Source organism: Phyllobates terribilis, unplaced genomic scaffold (assembly GCF_046119375.1).
Source record: "Phyllobates terribilis strain yellow unplaced genomic scaffold, ASM4611937v1 Scaffold_10__3_contigs__length_209671492, whole genome shotgun sequence".
Classification (NCBI taxonomy): Eukaryota; Metazoa; Chordata; class Amphibia; order Anura; family Dendrobatidae; genus Phyllobates; species Phyllobates terribilis.
In genome coordinates, this window is record NW_027362770.1 from 173,641,032 (window position 1) to 173,661,240 (window position 20,209).

The 20,209-nt window shown below is 49.0% G+C and overlaps 1 protein-coding gene across 1 annotated transcript in view; it reads left to right on the forward strand.

The window, feature by feature from the left end:
• Nucleotides 1–2,801: 2,801 nt before the first annotated feature.
• Nucleotides 2,802–20,209, forward strand: part of PTN (pleiotrophin) — an 86,641-nt gene continuing 69,233 nt past the window's right edge. Inside the window, exon 1 of the mRNA XM_073650184.1 lies at nt 2,802–3,104. The gene's annotated coding sequence lies outside the window, so the exon portion shown is untranslated. The remainder of the gene's footprint in view (nt 3,105–20,209) is intronic.

Sequence of the window (20,209 nt, forward strand, 5' to 3'; positions counted from 1 at the left end):
CTGCTTTTCCTCTCCATTTTACTCCCTCTACCTTTCTATGTAACTCCCTTTACATTTTTTGCTCAATGTTACTCCCTTTACCTTTCCTCTCTATGTTACTCCCTTTATCTTTCCTCTCTGTTACTCCAGCTACCTTTTTTGCTCAATGTTACTCCCTTTGCCTTTCCTCTTCATGCTACTCCCTTTACATTTCCTCTCTATGTTACTCCCTTTACCTTTCCTCTCTATGTTACTCCCTTTACCTTTCCTCTCTCTGTTACTCCCTTTACCTTTCTTCTCTATTACTCCCTTTACCTTTCCTATCTGTTACTCGCTTTACCTTTCCTCTCTGTTACTCCCTTTACCTTTCCTCTCTGTTACTCCCTTTACCTTTCCTCTCTGTTACTCCCTTTACCTTTCCTCTCTGTTACTCCCTTTACCTTTCCTCTCTCTATTACTCCCTTTACCTTTCCTCTCTGTTACTCCCTTTACCTTTCCTCTCTGTTACTCCCTTTACCTTTCCTCTCTCTATTACTCCCTTTACCTTTCATCTCTGTTACTCCCTTTACCTTTCCTCTCTGTTACTCCCTTTACCTTTCCACTCTCTGTTACTCCCTTTACCTTTCCTCTCTCTATTACTCCCTTTACCTTTCATCTCTGTTACTCCCTTTACCTTTCCTCTCTGTTACTCCCTTTACCTTTCCTCTCTCTGTTACTCCCTTTACCTTTCCTCTCTCTATTACTCCCTTTACCTTTCCTCTCTGTTACTCCCTTTACCTTTCCTCTCTGTTACTCCCTTTACCTTTCCTCTCTCTGTTACTCCCTTTACCTTTCCTCTCTCTGTTACTCCCTTTACCTTTCCTCTCCTTGTTATTCCCTTTACCTATCCTGTTCATGTTACTCCCTTTACCTTTCCTCTCGTTTACTCCTTTTACCTTTCCTCTCTATGTTACTCCCTTTACTTTTCCTCTCCATGTTACTCCCTTTACCTTTCCTCTCTATGTTACTCCCTTTAACTTTCCTCTCTGTTACTCCCTTTACCTTTCCTCTCTATTACTCGCTTTACCTTTCCTCTCTATGTTACTCCCTTTGCCTTTCCTCTCTCTGTTACTCCCTTTACCTTTCCTCTCTGTTACTCCCTTTACCTTTCCTCTCTGTTACTCCCTTTGCCTTTCCTCTCTATGTTACTCCCTTTAGCTTTCCTCTCTCTGTTACTCCCTTTACCTTTCCTCTCTATTACTCGCTTTACCTTTCCTCTCTATGTTATTCCCTTTACCTTTCCTCTCTCTGTTACTCCCTTTACCTTTCCTCTCTGTTACTCCCTTTACCTTTCCTCTCTGTTACTCCCTTTGCCTTTCCTCTCTATGTTACACCTTTTACCCTCATCTAAGTTTGTTACTCAGTTTACCTTCCCTCTTCCTGTTATCATTTTTCCTTTCTTCTCTATGCCTCTGTTTACCAACAAATATGTGCTCCTTCCTCTCAAAGTTCCTCCCTTGACCTTTCCTCTGTTATTGATGTCCTTTACCTTTCCCTTCTATCCTGCTTTGTTACTCCATTTAACTTCTCCTTTCTCCACTACGCCTTTAATTATCCATGTATATGTGCTCCTTCATTCCCTCTTTCTCCACTATGCCTTTGTTTCTCTTTGTTTGCTCCTTCCTCTCCCTTCCTCTCTACATAACTTCCTTGACCTTTCCTCTCTGTTTTGCCTTTCATTTTTCCTCTCTTTCTCTGTTTGTTACTCCCTCTTTCTGTTATTCTTTTTTTTCTTTCTCCTCTGTCATTGTTTCTCCTTGTTTGCTCCTTCCTTCCCCCTTTCTCCACTATGCCTTTTTTTCTCCATGTACCTTTCCTTTATATTTCTGTGCCAATACCTTCATCTACACTTTTTCCATGTGTATCAGACTAACCACAAGACAGATGACATTGTACTTGTTTGCTTCTCTTTGGTACTCCCTCATCTACATCTCTTCCTCTCTGTTACCCCCTGCGTTTCCATTCCTTTCTCTATAACAGAACATTTTGCTTTTCTTGAACCCTTTTCCCGTCTTTCTTCCCTGTGTTTGAGTAATTGATCCCTACTTCTTTCTCTGCACTTCTCTTTCCTCTATTCAACTCCTCCTTTAGTCCCTTCCTGACCCTTCTCCTCCTCCCTTCCATCAGTATCAGACTGACCACAAGACAGATGACATTGTATTTCTTTGTTCCCTTTTTGTCCTTCTTCATCTGTTGCTTCCTCTCTATGTTCCTCCCTGAGCCTTCCCTTCATATGTCACTGTCAATAACAGAACCTTTTGCTTTTCTTGCACCTCTTCCCTTCTTTCTTGCCTGTGTTTGTAGCATTGAGCCTTACTTTTTCTGTGCTCTTCTTTCCTCTCTTCATCTCCTTCTTTAGTCTGTGTCTCTTCCTGACCCTTCTCCCCTCCTCCCTTCCATCTGTATCAGACTGACCACAAGATAATTACATTGTATTTATTTCCTTTTTGTCTCTTCCTCTCTATGTTCCCCCCTGAGCCTTCTCTTCATGTATCCCTATGGATATCAGAACCTTCTGCTTTTCTTACACCTTTACCTCTTCTTCTTTGTTGGTGTCATCCATCCCTACCTCTGTCTGTGCTCTTCTCCTCCCTGTGTCTCTGTCTCCCCTGCATCCTCTCCTTTACTCTTCCCTTACAAGATACATTCTGATGTTTACAAATAACATTTCCTGAATAAAGTCACATTCTCTTTATTTGTAAACAGATGTTTCTTTCTTCTTTCTGCCTGGAATGTGATCCCCCCAGGGCAGAGCACAGCCCCCTGAGCAGGGAGGAGAATGGTCCCAGGCTGAGCTCCTGCTTATCATGCAGAGCTCCCAGAGCTGTCACTGTCTCATCCACTCCCTGCTCCTCAGCAGACTCCTCAGCACAGGCACCGACAGGCGGAGACAGCAGCAACTCAAGAACTTTCCATCTCAGGGACAAGCAGAGATCCTGGAGAAATCCGGACAAAACCCCTGACTGCAAGAAAGAGCAACAGAGAAGATATTAGGTGCAAAGGTGCACAGAAGGCGCAGGGACTGGGGCAAGAAACTAAGCAGAGGGAAAAGAGAGGACAGGAGCTGGAGTGACAGAGGCATCAAAGTAAGTGACTGTGTCCTCCATGGCTTCAGTAGCAAAGACAGAGCAGCAGTATGATGTCCTCTGCTGCTCCAACCACAGACCCTCTGTGCTAATGCCCCTCTGCTGCTCCAACCCACAGACCCTCTGTACTAATGCCCCTCTGCTGCTCCAACCCACAGACCCTCTGTACTAATGCCCCTCTGCTGCTCCAACAACAGAAGCTCTGTGCCAATACCCCTCTGCTGCTCCAACCCACAGACCCTCTGTACTAATACCCCTCTGCTGCTCCAACCCACAGACCCTCTGTACTAATGCCCCTCTGCTGCTCCAACCCACAGACCCTCTGATCTAATGTCCCTCTGCTGCTCCAACCACAGACCCTCTGTGCTAATACCCCTCTGCTGCTCCAACCCACAGACCCTCTGTACTAATACCCCTCTGCTGCTCCAACCCACAGACCCTCTGATCTAATGCCCCTCTGCTGCTCCAACAACAGAACCTCTGTGCCAATACCCCTCTGCTGCTCCAACCCACAGACCCTCTGTACTAATACCCCTCTGCTGCTCCAACCCACAGACCCTCTGTACTAATGCCCCTCTGCTGCTCCAACAACAGAACCTCTGTGCCAATACCCCTCTGCTGCTCCAACCCACAGACCCTCTGTACTAATACCCCTCTGCTGCTCCAACCCACAGACCCTCTGTACTAATGCCCCTCTGCTGCTCCAACCCACAGACCCTCTGATCTAATGTCCCTCTGCTGCTCCAACCACAGACCCTGTGTGCTAATACCCCTCTGCTGCTCCAACCCACAGACCCTCTGTACTAATACCCCTCTGCTGCTCCAACCCACAGACCCTCTGATCTAATGTCCCTCTGCTGCTCCAACCACAGACCCTCTGATCTAATGTCCCTCTGCTGCTCCAACCACAGACCCTCTGTGCTAATACCCCTCTGCTACTCCAACCACAGACCCTCTGTGCTAATACCCCTCTGCTGCTCCAACCCATAGATCCGCTGGCTAATGCCCCTCTACTGCTACAACCCACAGACCCTCTGATCTATTGCCCCTCTGCTGCTCCAACCCACAGGCCCTCTGTGCTAATACCCCTCTGCTGCTCCAACCCAAAGACCCTTTGTTCTAATGCCCCTCTGCTGCTCCAGTCCACGGACCCTTTGATCTAATACCCCTCTGTTACTCCAACCCATAAACCCTCTGGCTAATGCCCCTCTGTTACTCCAACCCATAAACCCTCTGGCTAATACCCCTCTGCTACTCCAACCCACAGACCCTCTGATCTAATGCCCCTCTGCTACTCCAACCACAGACCCTCTGATCTATTGCCCCTCTGCTGCTCCAACCCACAGGCCCTCTGTGCTAATACCCCTCTGCTGCTCCAACCCAAAGACCCTTTGTTCTAATGCCCCTCTGCTGCTCCAGTCTATGGACCCTTTGATCTAATGCCCCTCTGCTACTCCAACCACAGACCCTCTGATCTAATGCCCCTCTGCTACTCCAACCCATAGACCCTCTGTGCTAATACCCCTTTGCTGCTCCAACCCATAGATCCGCTGGCTAATGCCCCTCTACTGCTACAACCCACAGACCCTCTGATCTATTGCCCCTCTGCTGCTCCAACCCAAAGGTCCTCTGTGCTAATACCCCTCTGCTGCTCCAACCCAAAGACCCTTTGTTCTAATGCCCCTCTGCTGCTCCAGTCCACGGACCCTTTGATCTAATGCCCCTCTGTTACTCCAACCCATAAACCCTCTGGCTAATGCCCCTCTGCTGCTCCAACCCACAGACCCTCTGATCTAATGCCCCTCTGCTACTCCAACCCACAGGCCTCTGTGCTAATTCCCTTTTGCTACTGCAACCCATAGACCCTCTGGCTAATGCCCCTCTGCTACTCCAAAACATAGACCCTCTGGCTAATGCTCCTCTGCTACTCCAACCCACAGACACTGTGCTAATGTCCCTCTGCTACTCCAACCCATAGATCCTCTGATCTAATGCTTCTCTGCTGCTCCAACCCACAGACCCTCTGTGCTAATGCCCCCCTGCTTCTCAAACCAATAGACCCTCTGATCTAATGTCCCTCTTGTTCTCAAACAAATGGACCTTCTAATGTTATAATATTATTAATTTTATGCTTCGGTCACTTTGGTAACGTCATGTTGATGATGATAATGTGATAATGCAGGAGGGGAAGGTCACAGCACAAGTACAACAAAAAGACTGGCGACCAAAGATAGATAGATGCCCCCATATTCTAGAGGGGGAGATGCAGGGAGGTCTCTGGCTCAGAATCACGGATTTAGCTTTTGAATTTGCAGAACTTGGAGGTGGGATGTTTTTATTCTGGAATTTTTCTTTAAAGTTTCATTGAATGTTACAGGAAGGATTTTATTTTTACTTTGAAGAAACTTTTTTATGTCAAGGATTCCTATGTAATCATCTAAGGTTTGGGGGGAAACCTCGGAGCAAGTATTTCCTTTTCCTGCAGCGCCACCACAGAAGTAATGAAGTATTACACAATTTCTCCAGAAAGATGCAATTTGTACTTTCCTTCTTGGCTACAAGTGGTATGTGTACAGCTGGTATAACCTGGGTATCCTTTATATATAATTATACATGTACAGCTGGTATAACCTGGGCATTTCCTGTATATAATTATATATGTGCAGCTGGTATAACCTGGGTACCTCCTGTATATAATTATATATGTACAGCTGGTATAACCTGGGCATCTCCTGTATATAATTATATATGTACAGCTGGTATAACCTGGGCATCTCCTGCATATAATTATATATGTACAGCTGGTATAACCTGGGCATTTCCTGTATATAATTATATATGTGCAGCTGGTATAACCTGGGTACCTCCTGTATATAATTATATATTTTACAGCTGGTATAACCTGGGTACCTCCTGTATATAATTATATATTTTACAGCTGGTATAACCTGGGTATCTCCTGTATGTAATTATATATGTACAGCTGGTATAACCTGGGTATCTCCTGTATATAATTATATATGCACAGCTGGTATAACCTGGGCATCTCCTGTATATAATTATATATGTACAGCTGGTATAACCTGGACATCTCCTGTATATAATTATATATGGACAGCTGGTATAACCTGGGTATCTCCTGTATATAATTATATATGTACAGCTGGTATAACCTGTGTATCTCCTGTATATAATTATATATGTACAGATGATATAACCTGGGCATCTCCTGTATATAATTATATATGTACAGCTGGTATAACCTGGATATCTCCTGTATATAATTATATATGTACAGCTGGTATAACCTGGGCATCTCCTGTATATAATTATATATGTGCAGCTGGTATAACCTGGATATCTCCTGTATATAATTATATATGTACAGCTGGTATAACCTGGGCATCTCCTGTATATAATTATATATGTGCAGCTGGTATAACCTGGATATCTCCTGTATATAATTATATATGTACAGCTGGTATAACCTGTGTATCTCCTGTATATAATTATATATGTACAGCTGGTATAACCTGTGTATCTCCTGTATATAATTATATATGTACAGATGATATAACCTGGGCATCTCCTGTATATAATTATATATGTGCAGCTGGTATAACCTGGATATCTCCTGTATATAATTATATATGCACAGCTGGTATAACCTGGGTATCTCCTGTATATAATTATATATGTACAGCTGGTATAACCTGTGTATCTCCTGTATATAATTATATATGTACAGATGATATAACCTGGGCATCTCCTGTATATAATTATATATGTACAGCTGGTATAACCTGGATATCTCCTGTATATAATTATATATGTACAGCTGGTATAACCTGGGCATCTCCTGTATATAATTATATATGTGCAGCTGGTATAACCTGGATATCTCCTGTATATAATTATATATGTACAGCTGGTATAACCTGGGCATCTCCTGTATATAATTATATATGTGCAGCTGGTATAACCTGGATATCTCCTGTATATAATTATATATGTACAGCTGGTATAACCTGTGTATCTCCTGTATATAATTATATATGTACAGATGATATAACCTGGGCATCTCCTGTATATAATTATATATGCACAGCTGGTATAACCTGGATATCTCCTGTATATAATTATATATGTACAGCTGGTATAACCTGGGCATCTCCTGTATATAATTATATATGTACAGCTGGTATAACCTGGGCATCTCCTGTATGTAATTATATATGTACAGCTGGTATAACCTGGGCATCTCCTGTATATAATTATATATGTACAGCCGGTATAACCTGGGTATCTCATGTATATAATAATATAGATACAGCCGGTATAACCTGGGTATCACCTGTATATAATTATATATGTACAGCTGGTATAACCTGGGTATCTCCTGTATATAATTATATATGTACAGCTGGTATAACCTGGGTATCTCATGTATATAATAATATAGATACAGCCGGTATAACCTGGGTATCTCATGTATATAATAATATAGATACAGCCGGTATAACCTGGGTATCACCTGTATATAATTATATATGTACAGCTGGTATAACCTGGGTATCTCATGTATATAATAATATAGATACAGCTGGTATAACCTGGGTATCTCATGTATATAATAATATAGATACAGCCGGTATAACCTGGGTATCACCTGTATATAATTATATATGTACAGCTGGTATAACCTGGGTATCTCATGTATATAATAATATAGATACAGCTGGTATAACCTGGGTATCTCATGTATATAATAATATAGATACAGCTGGTATAACCTGGGTATCTCATGTATATAATAATATAGATACAGCCGGTATAACCTGGGCATCTCCTGTATATAATTATATATGTACAGCTGGTATAACCTGGGCATCTCCTGTATGTAATTATATATGTACAGCTGGTATAACCTGGGCATCTCCTGTATATAATTATATATGTACAGCCGGTATAACCTGGGTATCTCATGTATATAATAATATAGATACAGCCGGTATAACCTGGGTATCACCTGTATATAATTATATATGTACAGCTGGTATAACCTGGGTATCTCCTGTATATAATTATATATGTACAGCTGGTATAACCTGGGTATCTCATGTATATAATAATATAGATACAGCCGGTATAACCTGGGTATCTCATGTATATAATAATATAGATACAGCCGGTATAACCTGGGTATCACCTGTATATAATTATATATGTACAGCTGGTATAACCTGGGTATCTCATGTATATAATAATATAGATACAGCTGGTATAACCTGGGTATCTCATGTATATAATAATATAGATACAGCCGGTATAACCTGGGTATCACCTGTATATAATTATAGACTGTTCTGTGGGTTGTATTTCTCTGTGGGGAGTCTGGCTCTTGTGTGCCGGTTTCCTCGGGGTGATAAGCGGCGCCTTAGTCTGGATTGTCTTCACTCTTTAATAGGATTATTGTGATATTAATAGATGGTTTGTACTTGGGTTTTCCTGACCAGATGGATGTGAGCTTAGAGCCCTTGACCTCGACCGCTGGGCTGTCTTCAGGCAGGAACCGAGCTCCAGTTGTCTCCAACCTCCTCATTTTCAAAAGGCACACACCGGCCCCTGGGCACACACTGGCCCCTGGGCACACACCGGCTTCAGGGCACACACCGGCCTCTGGGCACACACCGGCCCCTGGGCACACACCGGCTTCAGGGCACACACCGGCCCCTGGGCACACACTGGCCCCTGGGCACACACCAGCCTTTGGGCACACACCCATCCCTGGCAGACACTGGCTTCCGGGCACACAGCAGCCTTTGGGCATACACCGGCCTCTGGTAACACCGGGTCCTGGGCACTTACCGGCTTCAGGGCACACACCGGCCTCTGGGCACACACCGGCCCCTGGGCACACACCGGCTTCAGGGCACACACCGGCCCCTGGGCACACACCGGCTTCAGGGCACACACCGGCCTCTGGGCACACACCGGCCCCTGGGCACACACCGGCTTCAGGGCACACACCAGCCTTAGGGCACACACCGGCCTCTGGGCACACACCGGCTTCAGGGCACACACCGGCTTCAGGGCACACACCGGCCTCTGGGCACACACCGGCTTCAGGGCACACACCGGCCTCTGGGCACACACCGGCCTCTGGGCACACACCGGCCCCTGGGCACACACCGGCTTCAGGGCACACACCAGCCTTAGGGCACACACCGGCCTCTGGGCACACACCGGCTTCAGGGCACACACCGGCTTCAGGGCACACACCGGCTTCAGGGCACACACCGGCCCCTGTTCATACACCTGCTCTAGGCACATGTAAAGTGATCAAGGGAGATAGCTGTTCACGAGCTGCTGCTCCATAACGTCTTGCCACTTTGTAGGAAAATCATGTCCCAGTCCCAATGTGCTGTCGGGTGTATGTGCATCACACTCACTTGTAAGCCGCAGACCTCCGCAGTCTCCAGGCCTCCGCAGTCTCCAGGCCTCCGCAGTCTTCAGGCCTCCGCAGTCTCCATGCCTCCACAGTCTCCAGACCTCCGCAGTCTCCAGACCTCCGCAGTCTCCGTGCCTCCGCAGTCTCCATGCCTCCGCAGTCTCCAGGCCTCCGCAGTCTCCATGCCTCCGCAGTCTCCATGCCTCCGCAGTCTCCAGGCCTCCACAGTCTCCATGCCTCCACAGTCTCCAGGCCTCCACAGTCTCCAGGCCTCCACAGTCTCCATGCCTCCGCAGTCTCCATGCCTCCACAGTCTCCAGGCCTCCACAGTCTCCATGCCTCCGCAGTCTCCATGCCTCCGCAGTCTCCAGGCCTCCGCAGTCTTCAGGCCTCCGCAGTCTCCATGCCTCCACAGTCTCCAGGCCTCCACAGTCTCCATACCTCCGCAGTCTCCATGCCTCCGCAGTCTCCAGGCCTCCGCAGTCTCCAGGCCTCCGCAGTCTCCAGGCCTCCAGGCCTCCGCAGTCTCCAGGCCTCCGCAGTCTCCAGGCCTCCGCAGTCTCCAGGCCTCCGCAGTCTCCATGCCTCCACAGTCTCCATGCCTCCGCAGTCTCCAGGCCTCCAGGCCTCCGCAGTCTCCATGCCTCCAGGCCTCCGCAGTCTCCATGCCTCCACAGTCTCCAGGCCTCCGCAGTCTCCAGGCCTCCGCAGTCTCCAGGCCTCCACAGTCTCCAGGCCTCCACAGTCTCCATGCCTCCACAGTCTCCATGCCTCCACAGTCTCCATGCCTCCACAGTCTCCAGGCCTCCGCAGTCTTCAGGCCTCCGCAGTCTTCAGGCCTCCGCAGTCTCCAGGCCTCCGCAGTCTCCAGGCCTCCGCAGTCTCCAGGCCTCCACAGTCTCCAGGCCTCCACAGTCTCCATGCCTCCACAGTCTCCATGCCTCCACAGTCTCCAGGCCTCCACAGTCTCCAGGCCTCCACAGTCTCCATGCCTCCACAGTCTCCAGGCCTCCACAGTCTCCAGGCCTCCGCAGTCTCCAGGCCTCCGCAGTCTCCATGCCTCCGCAGTCTTCAGGCCTCCGCAGTCTTCAGGCCTCTGCAGTCTTCAGGCCTCTGCAGTCTTCAGGCCTCTGCAGTCTTCAGGCCTCCATCCTCTGGAGCCGCCGCACATAACTCAGGGGACACCCAGTTTATTTCAACAAACAGATGTTTACTGGACAGTTCAGGTTCATCAGATTGTAACACGCAGTATCGGGCACAGCACTTCTTATTCCTTGTTTCCTTAATACAGCACATTTTCAGCATCACTATCCGTTCCTCCTGGACTATCTCTACGTTTACTGTTTTTCGTCTGCCCCAGGGATTACCCATCCAGTTCTGCAGTGCACCCGGGATCCATTACATTTCCTTCACGCGGTCCCACGTCAATCGTCCCCTGTGCTCCAGAGGATAAGCCTTGAACTCCGGACATTGCAATAATGTCCGCAATGGATTCCAGTAAGGCTTCCCGGTATAATGGCCCCACAGTCCTCCATACAGTATAATGGGCCTCACATAGTCCTCCATACAGGATGCCGAAACAGTTGAAAGTATGATGCGGAGGAGGGGGGCTTGCACCGCGGTCTGCACCATTGGCGGTACACCACCGGACATCAGTAGTCCACTGCACTTGAACTTAATGTTGATTACTGTACTTCCACTATCTTTCTAACAGGAAGCAGTCCCATTTTACTGGGGCTTCTCTCCCTCTCTCTCTCTCTAGTCTATTTTTTTTTTATTTTACTCACTTATATAGCACCATTAATTTCATTCCACAGAACTCTTTGGAGTGTGGGAGAAAATCGGAGAACCCGGAGGAAACCCACAGAAACACAGGGAGAATATACAGACTCCTTGCAGATATTGTCCTTGGTGGGATTTGAACCCAGGACCCCAGCGCTGCAAGGCTGCAGTGCTAACCACTGAGCCACCATACAGTGCTAACCACTGCACCACCGTGCTGCCCTTTAAGTATATCTGTCCCTACAATATGTAACTGTGCACACACCGGCCCCTGGCCATGAAGGACCTGTGCAGTATAATGACCCTGCCGCCTCCTGCCCGCCGCTCGTTGCTGTCAGTGTCTGGGTAAGAGGTGTAGACACCTTCATGGGAAGACTTGACCGTTGATGACAAATTATAAAAGTGAGAATTTGCCCCAAAATCCAAGGGGGGGCGCTCACCTTGGGTGGGATTACATAAACCACATCCCTTTTCCGACTGTCAAATGCCAAAATTGTCAGGATTGGTTCCTAAAATTTGGGCCTGTCAGAGGCTTTGGTTGTGCCCTATAATATCCCCTATGTCTGATCCTGCGTTGAAACACAACGTTTGTTAGGACCATTAATGATGGAATTTCCATACAATGATGCCATCCGGAGATGCAAGACTCGGATTATTGGATTCTTTGGATTATCGGATAAAACGAATTAAAGGTGACGCTGATGATAGAGCGGGATCCTATGACGTCAGCGGTCCCGGACCCCCGGTCTTACAATGTATATAGGGGGGCGCATATTTTTGGTGATTGTGTTGTGGGTCAGGTGGCGGTTTCTCTGGAGCTCATTTCCTTTCCTCCCTCGCCGAGCGCCTCCATTCCTCCCCTGATGAATGAGCCTCATTCAGTCCCTCTGTTGGGGGCCGGAGGGGAGGGTCGCTCTGAACCTGCTCCCATTTTTGCTGCTCTGTTACGTGTTGTCCCTGGAAACGGACAGAGAATGAATGTCGAGTAAAGCGGCCGAGAAGTGAGAAGCGGAGGCAGAGATCCAAATCTGTGAATCCGGACAGAAACGTAATTCCTCCCCACCCCCATCGCTTGTGCGTTGTAGTCGAGGAATCCTTAAATGTGTATCTGGGGATGGGATCATCTGCCCCATCACCACCACAAAGCCCCCCAGAAGCCCCCAACCAGCCACAGCAAGAGTCTCACTGGTCACAGGAAAAACAGTCATTTAGTGGAAGCAGGAAAAATGAGCAAGCAAAACTGTTTTGTCCCCGGTATACGGCAGGTCTTGTGGGGTGTTCCCAGTATACGGCAGGTCTTGTGGGGTGTTCCCGGTATGCGGCAGGTCTTGTGGGGTGTTCCCAGTATACGGCAGGTCTTGTGGGGTGTTCCCAGTACTCGGCAGGTCTTGTGGGGTGTTCCCAGTATACCGCAGCTCTTCTAGGGTGTTCCCGGTATACGACAGGTCTTGTGGGATATTCCCACTATACTGCAGGTCTTGTGGGGTGTTCCCAGTACTCGGCAGGTCTTGTGGGGTGTTCCCAGTATATGGCAGGTCTTGTGGGGTGTTCCCAGTACTTGGCAGGTCTTGTGGGGTGTTACCAGTATACCGCAGCTCTTCTAGGGTGTTCCCGGTATACGGCAGGTCTTGTGGGATATTCCCACTATACTGCAGGTCTTGTGGGGTGTTCCAGGTACTCGGCAGGTCTTGTGGGGTGTTCCCAGTACTCGGCAGGTCTTGTGGGGTGTTCCTGGTATACGGCAGGTCTTGTTGGGTGTTCCGAGTATACAGCAGCTCTTCTGGGGTGTTCCCTGTATACAGCAGGTCTTGTGGGATGTCCCCGGTATAAGGCAGGTCTTGTGGGGTGTCCCCGGTATAAGGCAGGTTTTATGGGGTGTTCCTAGTATACAGAAGATCTTGTGGGGTGTTCCCGGTATAAGGCTGGTCTTATGGGGTGTTCCCTGTATATGGCCGCTCTTCTGGGGTGTTCCCGGTATACGGCAGGTCTTGTGGGGTGTTCCCGGTATACAGCAGGTCTTGTGGGTGTTCCCGGTATACGGTGGGTCTTGTGGGTTGTTCCCAGTATACAGCAGGTCTTGTGGGGTGTTCTGGTATACGGCGAATCTTGTGGGGTGTTCCCGGTATATTCCAGGTCTTGTGGGTGTTCCCGGTATACGGCAGGTCTTGTGGGGTGTTCCTAGTATACGGCATTTCTTGTGGTGTGTTCCTAGTATACAGCAGGTCTTGTGGGGTGTTCTGGTATACGGTGAATCTTGAGGGGTGTTCCCGGTATACGGCAGATCTTGTGGCGTGTTCCTGGTATACGGCAGGTCTTGTGGGGTGTTCCCAGTACTCGGCAGGTCTTGTGGGGTGTTCCCAGTATACAGCACTTCTTGTGGGGTGTTTCTGGTATACGGCAGATCTTGTGGGGTGTTCCCGGTATACGGCAGGTCTTGTTGGGTGTTCCCGGTATACGGCAGGTCTTGTGGGGTGTTTCCTGGTATACGGCAGGTCTTGTTGGGTGTTCCCGGTATACGGCAGGTCTTGTGGGGTGTTTCCGGTATACGGCAGGTCTTGTGGGGTGTTCTGGTATACGGCGAATCTTGTGGGGTGTTTCCGGTATATGGCATGTCTTGTTGGGTGTTCCCGGTATACGGCAGGTCTTGTGGGGTGTTCTCGGTATACGGCAGGTCTTGTGGGGTGTTCCTGGTATACTGTGGGACTCTTTCATAGGTCGTGTGGAGTCCAGGACTTGCCGGGCCGGAGCTGTTTTGGTGGCACAAGGTGGAACTACACAGAATGTGACAGGCGTTGCAACCTCTGCCGGTTACAGTGATTTTCAGTGGTGATTACAGAGCACCGTACATAATAGACTTATCCTCCTGCTCCGGTCCACGTGCTTCATCATTAACCATCGGTCCTCATCCTGCCATTGTCTTCTGCCTCTCGCTGGAGATGACAAGTTCCCCATTGCGAGAACCAGGTTGCTCGTGGATGTTGTAGAACCTGGCAGCCACTTCCCACAACAGAAGGAGGAGGTCGAAGGATGGTGACGAGCCAGGACTGTCTGCGGGAACAGATGGCAGGTTCTGGAAGCTGTGGCCTCCAATCTGTGCCTGTAAAAGACACCGCTAATAGGAGACACGGAGCGCAGATAATGGCCACCATGATGAGGGTCTAACCACAACCTCCCCGAATGCCGCTCGCAAGCCGCGAAGAAGAGTTTTCATGCACATCTCAAAAGTCACGTTTTGCATCTCTTTGAAAAAGATGTGATTTTTTTGCTCAAAAAGTCACAAAATATGTTTAATAACTAGGCAAAAGCTTTTTGAAGAATATGGAGCAGTAAACGACAGCGAATACCTCAAGACAAAAATAAGAAAAGTGCTTGGTGCTCTGCATAATAATAATAATGTCTTCACATGATATTAGTTCCTCCTCTATTCCTCCAGATAATGATAGCGTCCCTTCTGTGCTTTCAAAAAGTAAGAGAGACCCCTCTATGCCCCCACAAGGCAATAGTGCCCAATCTGTGCCTCCACACTGTAATAGATCCCCCTCTATGCCCCCACAAGGTAATAGTGCACAATCTGTGCCTCCACACTGTAATACACCCTCCTCTATGCCCCCACAAGGTAATAGTGCCCAATCTGTGCCTACAGACTGTAATAGTGCCCCCTCTATGCCCCCACAAGGTAATAGTGCCTCCTCTATGGCCCCACAAGGTAATAGTGCCCAATCTATACCTCCACACTGTAATAGTGCACCTCTATGCCTCCACAAGGTGATAGTGCCCAATTTGTGCCTACATTCTGTAATAGTGCCCCCTCTATGCCCCCACAACTGGTAATAGCGCCCCCTCTATGGCCCTACAAGGTAATAGTACCCAATCTGTGCCTACAGACTGTAATAGTCCCCCCTCTATGCCCCCACATGGTAATTGTACCCAATCTATGCCTCCACACAGTAATAATGCCCCCTCTATGTCCCCACAAGGTAATAGTGTCCAATCTGTGGCTACAGACTGTAATAGTGCCCCCTCTATGCCCCCACAACATAATAGTGCCCCATCTATGGCCCCACAAGGTAATAGTGCCCCCTCTATGGCCCCACAAGGTAATAGTGCCCCCTCTATGACCCCACAAGGTAATAGTGCACAATATGTGCCTCCACACTGTAATAGTGCCCCCTCTATGCCCCCACAAGGTAATAGTGCACAATCTGTGCCTCTCTACTAATAGTGCCCCCTCTATGCCCCAACAAGGAAATAGTGCTCAGTCTGTGTCTCCACACAGTAATAGTGCCCCCTCTATGCCCCAACAAGGAAATAGTGCTCAGTCTGTGTCTCCACACAGTAATAGTGCCCCCTCTATGGCCCCACAAGGTAATAGTGCCCCCTCTATGACCCCACAAGGTAATAGTGCACAATATGTGCCTCCACACTGTAATAGTGCCCCCTCTATGCCCCCACAAGGTAATAGTGCACAATCTGTGCCTCTCTACTAATAGTGCCCCCTCTATGCCCCAACAAGGAAATAGTGCTCAGTCTGTGTCTCCACACAGTTATAGTGCCCCCTCTATGTCCCCACAAGGTAATAGTGTCCAATCTGTGCCTCCACACTGTAATAGTGCACCCTCTATGTCCCCACAAGGTAATAGTGTCTAATCTGTGCCTCCACACTGTGATAGTGCCCCCTCTATGGCCCCACAAGGTAATAGTGCCCAATCTGTGCCTCCACTTAGTAATAGTGCCCCCTCTATGCCCCCACAAGGTAATTGTGCCCAATCTGTGCCTCCACATTGTAATAGTGCCCTCTCTATGCCCCCACAAGGTAATAGTGCCCAGTCTTTGTCTCTACACTGTAATAGTGCACCCTCTATGTCCCTGACGCACCCCCAGGGCCGTGGGGTACTCGGAAGCCGGGCCTCTGGTTGCTTGGGGGGATATCACGGTGGCTGGCCCGGTCCGTGACCCAGGGCGGTCAGTAAAAAGGGGGATAGGTTATAGGGGATTTGGGAAAGTTCGTGATGCCACCTGTGGAATGCGGCTATGGGTGCCACCGCTGCGGAGCAGTCCTCTGGAGCTGGTGTTACGGCAGCAGGGATGGTATGGCTCTCCACAGGTAGAGCTAGCTCCAGGGCAGCGTGGGGTGTAATGGATGGTGGTGCAGGGGAGAGATGGCAGGACGGTCCCGGAGGAAAGACGGACACTCACACGGGGGTAAGCTTCAGTACCTTTACTGGTGATGTTGCAGGCACGGTCCAGAGTACTCCAGGTGAAGGGCGCACTTTTGGACTCTCCCCAGTGAGCGGGTATAGGGCCTCCTGATCCGTGACTTTACTTATTAAGCTTCTGACCTGCCTGGAGCTAGGCCTAGCTTGGTTTCTGTCTCTCTTTGCACCTGCTGACCTGGTTGTAGGGCCTTCTCTTTGGAGATCACTCTCCCTGGACGCTGGGGCCTCCGTGACTCCTAGCCCTGGTGCTGTAGTCAGCGTTTGGTGAACCTGGGACCTGTAGTCCTCCAGGGGTTCCGGTGGTTCCTACTGGGTGTAAAGAGTCCCTGTAGGCGCGGACCCGGTGTCCGGTATCTATATCGGAGTGAGCCTGATATGCTCCTCTGCCCCCTCACTACTTCTTCCTTCTCCTCTCGCCTTCGGCCACACTCAGGCCCTCACTAGGCTTCCACACGTGCTGTAGGCCTTGGCTCGCCTAAGCACAGCAGCCAGCTTGCTGCTCTCTTCACTGCTCTCTGAGCGTCAGCACGCTCTCTGCTCAACTCTGAGCTGTGTTCCTCTCTGTCTCTGAACACTAAACTGAAACTAGCTGAGCTGCCTGGCTCCACCCTCCCTATATATATCCCTATCGGGCTCCCTCTGGTGGTCTGAGGTGGTAGGGTGGAGTTGTGTGAATGTGTGAGGGCCTCTTGTGGAGAAGTCCATGCATGCACCCTTCTGGGTTCGGTGACACCAATGCGCAGCAGGGCGCCACATTCCCCCCTAGTAAAACTTAGTACTCCTGGACTAAAGCATTTTTCTCTCAAAACAAATAATAACCTTTCTTCCCTTTATGGGAGGCACTTTGCTTGAACGTTACAGATAACAAAAACATAATAAATAATAAATATATGTACAATAGTTAAAGTTTTTTTTTTTTTTTTAGCAATTGTCAGTGAGTCCCCTAACAGGGTGTCCATTTCACTGCAAAGTACAAGGTAGCTTGAGGGACCTGTCCGTAAACCCTCCATGTAGGCCCTGGGCGTGGCTGCAGGGCATAGGTGATCCGGAGTTGGACCACGTCTTCCGCCACGCCAAACAGGTTTTTGTTCAGTGGTTACCTAAAAGGGTCACTCCAGGGAGTGCAGTATGTACAAGTAAACAGTTTTTGGGCTGCACACAGTCCTCAGCCACCGAGTCTTTTTATATATACCCTTACGGGTAACTAAATGCTACAAGAAAAGTGTCCATGTCACCTAAATTGTCCATTGTAAGGAAAAAATAAGTCAATACATACATGAAAATTACACAAGAATAACATACCCCAAGGGGCAACTATTTATACTGTCAGAGTTTCTCTTCCTACTCTCTGTATCTGACAGGGGTCTGACCTTGCGTGCTACGTGTTGACCTACGTAGTACTGGGATGCATGTGGTACTGGTGTTTATACTACCTCCCATTCTGTCAGTTCTAGGTGTGGAGGGGCTGCAAGGCTGCCTTAACCTCCCTAAGAGACTGGCAAGTGTACCATTGGCTGGGCCTTCTTGCTCTGCTCCAACCGGGGATCCTTCTTCTGGGGATTCTTCCTGAGCAGGCTCTTCTGAGGCACCTACAGGTTCTACTTGCTGTGGAGGGTCTTCTGGCTGTTGGTAGAAGTGGATCACAGGTATTATTACCGCTCCATCCAATTGAGGCCAATCTGCCGGGAAATCTCCTAAGTCAGTATGGAGTACTTCTTCTTTAGGCTCCTCCGGTACGGTGAGAGGCACTTCCTCCTGGGACTTCAACAGACTTGGGCACAACTTCAGATGGTCTCTCGATACCGTTGCAGTCGTTCTTCCTCCGTCCTTGGTAATTAAACAGGTCTTCCTGTTATCAAATCTTGAATTTAACACAGTGTAGAGTTCCTTCTCCCACCGGTCATCAAGTTTGTGGTTTCTTCTTTTTCTCTTTAGCACAACTTCTCCAGGTGTAAAGGGTTCTGCTGGTGCACTCTTGTTGTACTGTGCTTCCTGCTTGTCTCTTACCCTACTTAGACTGTCTTCGACACAGGCCTGTACTCTCTTGTACTGCTCCTGTCAAGTCGTATCCCAGTCCTCAGTGGACATATCTGCTTCTGGCTCTACGACTCCAAGCTCCAGGTCCATGGGCAACTTTCCGGGTCTTGCTCGCATGAGATATGCTGGAGTACAATTGGTGGAACTCACAGGTATGTGGTTGTACAGATCTACCAGGTCAGGTAGTAGGTCTGGCCACTGGTTTCTCTCTTCTAGCGGTAAGGTCTTCAATAGGTCGATGACGATGTTATTCATCTTTTCACATAACCCATTGGTTTGGGGGTGGTACGGTGTAGTCCGGATCTTCTTACACCCGTACAGATGGCAGAACTCCTTGAACAATTCGGCTTCGAAGGCAGTGCCTTGATCTGTCAGCACCTGCTCCGGGTATCCATGGGGCCTGCAGAAGTACGCCTGAAACGTCTTTGCCGCAGTTTCTGCCGTCAGATCCTTGACGGGGGCGACCACCAGGAACCGGGAGTAGTGATCCACCATGGTCAGGGCATAGGAATATCCTGACCTGCTGGGTGACAGCTTGACATGATCCAGGGCCACGATCTCCAAGGGTCGAGTTGTCTTGATGGGTTGCAGGGGTGCCTTCTGGCTGCTGTAGTCTTTTCTTCTGAGGCTACAGGGTCCACAATCCCGGCACCATCTCTCTATGGAACTGCGCATTCCAACCCAATAAAACCGACCTTTCAGCACGGTTTCTAGCTTCTTCCAGCCAAAGTGCCCCGCTTGATCGTGGTAGGCCTCCAACACCATCTGGATGTCCATCCTAGGCACTACGATCTGCCATGCCAACTCATGGGTCCTCGGGTTGACGTACCTTCAGCACAGCTTCTCCCTATAGATGAACAGCCGGCTCCTCTCATTCCACAGCTGCTTGGCTTGTGGTGACGCGTCCTTCTCCAGGGAGGAACCTTCCTGGGTTATTAGTTCTTTAATATGGCTGACAACCGGGTCGCTGTCCTGGGTCTACTTCCAGCTAAGGTGAGGCAAAGGGTTTAACGTATTACCGCGATGCCTCCTGGAGGCTCGTTGCTCGTGGACCATTCCATTATGGTGGAAGGCAGGTAGCTCAATCTCCTCCAGGTCATCCACTTCTTCTTCAGTGTCCGACTGGTGAGGCATCCTGGACAGGGCATCGGCGTTGGCGTTCTTGCTGCCCGCCCGGTACTTAATGGTGAACTGGTAGTTTGACAGCCGAGCCATCCATCGTTGTTCCATGGCTCCTAACTTGGCTGTTTCCAGATGAGTCAAGGGGTTATTATCAGTGCAGGCAGTGAACTTACTGGAGGCTAGGTAGTGCTTGAACCGCTCGGTGATGGCCCAGACCAGGGCCAGGAACTCCAACTTGAAGCTGCTATAGTTCTCTGGATTCCTCTCGGTCGAGCGGAGCTTCCTGCTTGTATAAGCGATCACCTTCTCTCGGCCATTCTGCTTCTGACTTAACACAGCTCCTAATCCCTCGTTGCTGGCATCAGTGTACAGCGGGAACGGTTGGCTGTAGTCAGGGTAGGCTAGGATCTCTTCGCCGGTCAGCATCTCCTTCATCACTTCAAAGGATTCAGCTTGCTCCTTACCCCACTGGAACGGGGGGTTTCTGCCTCTCCCGG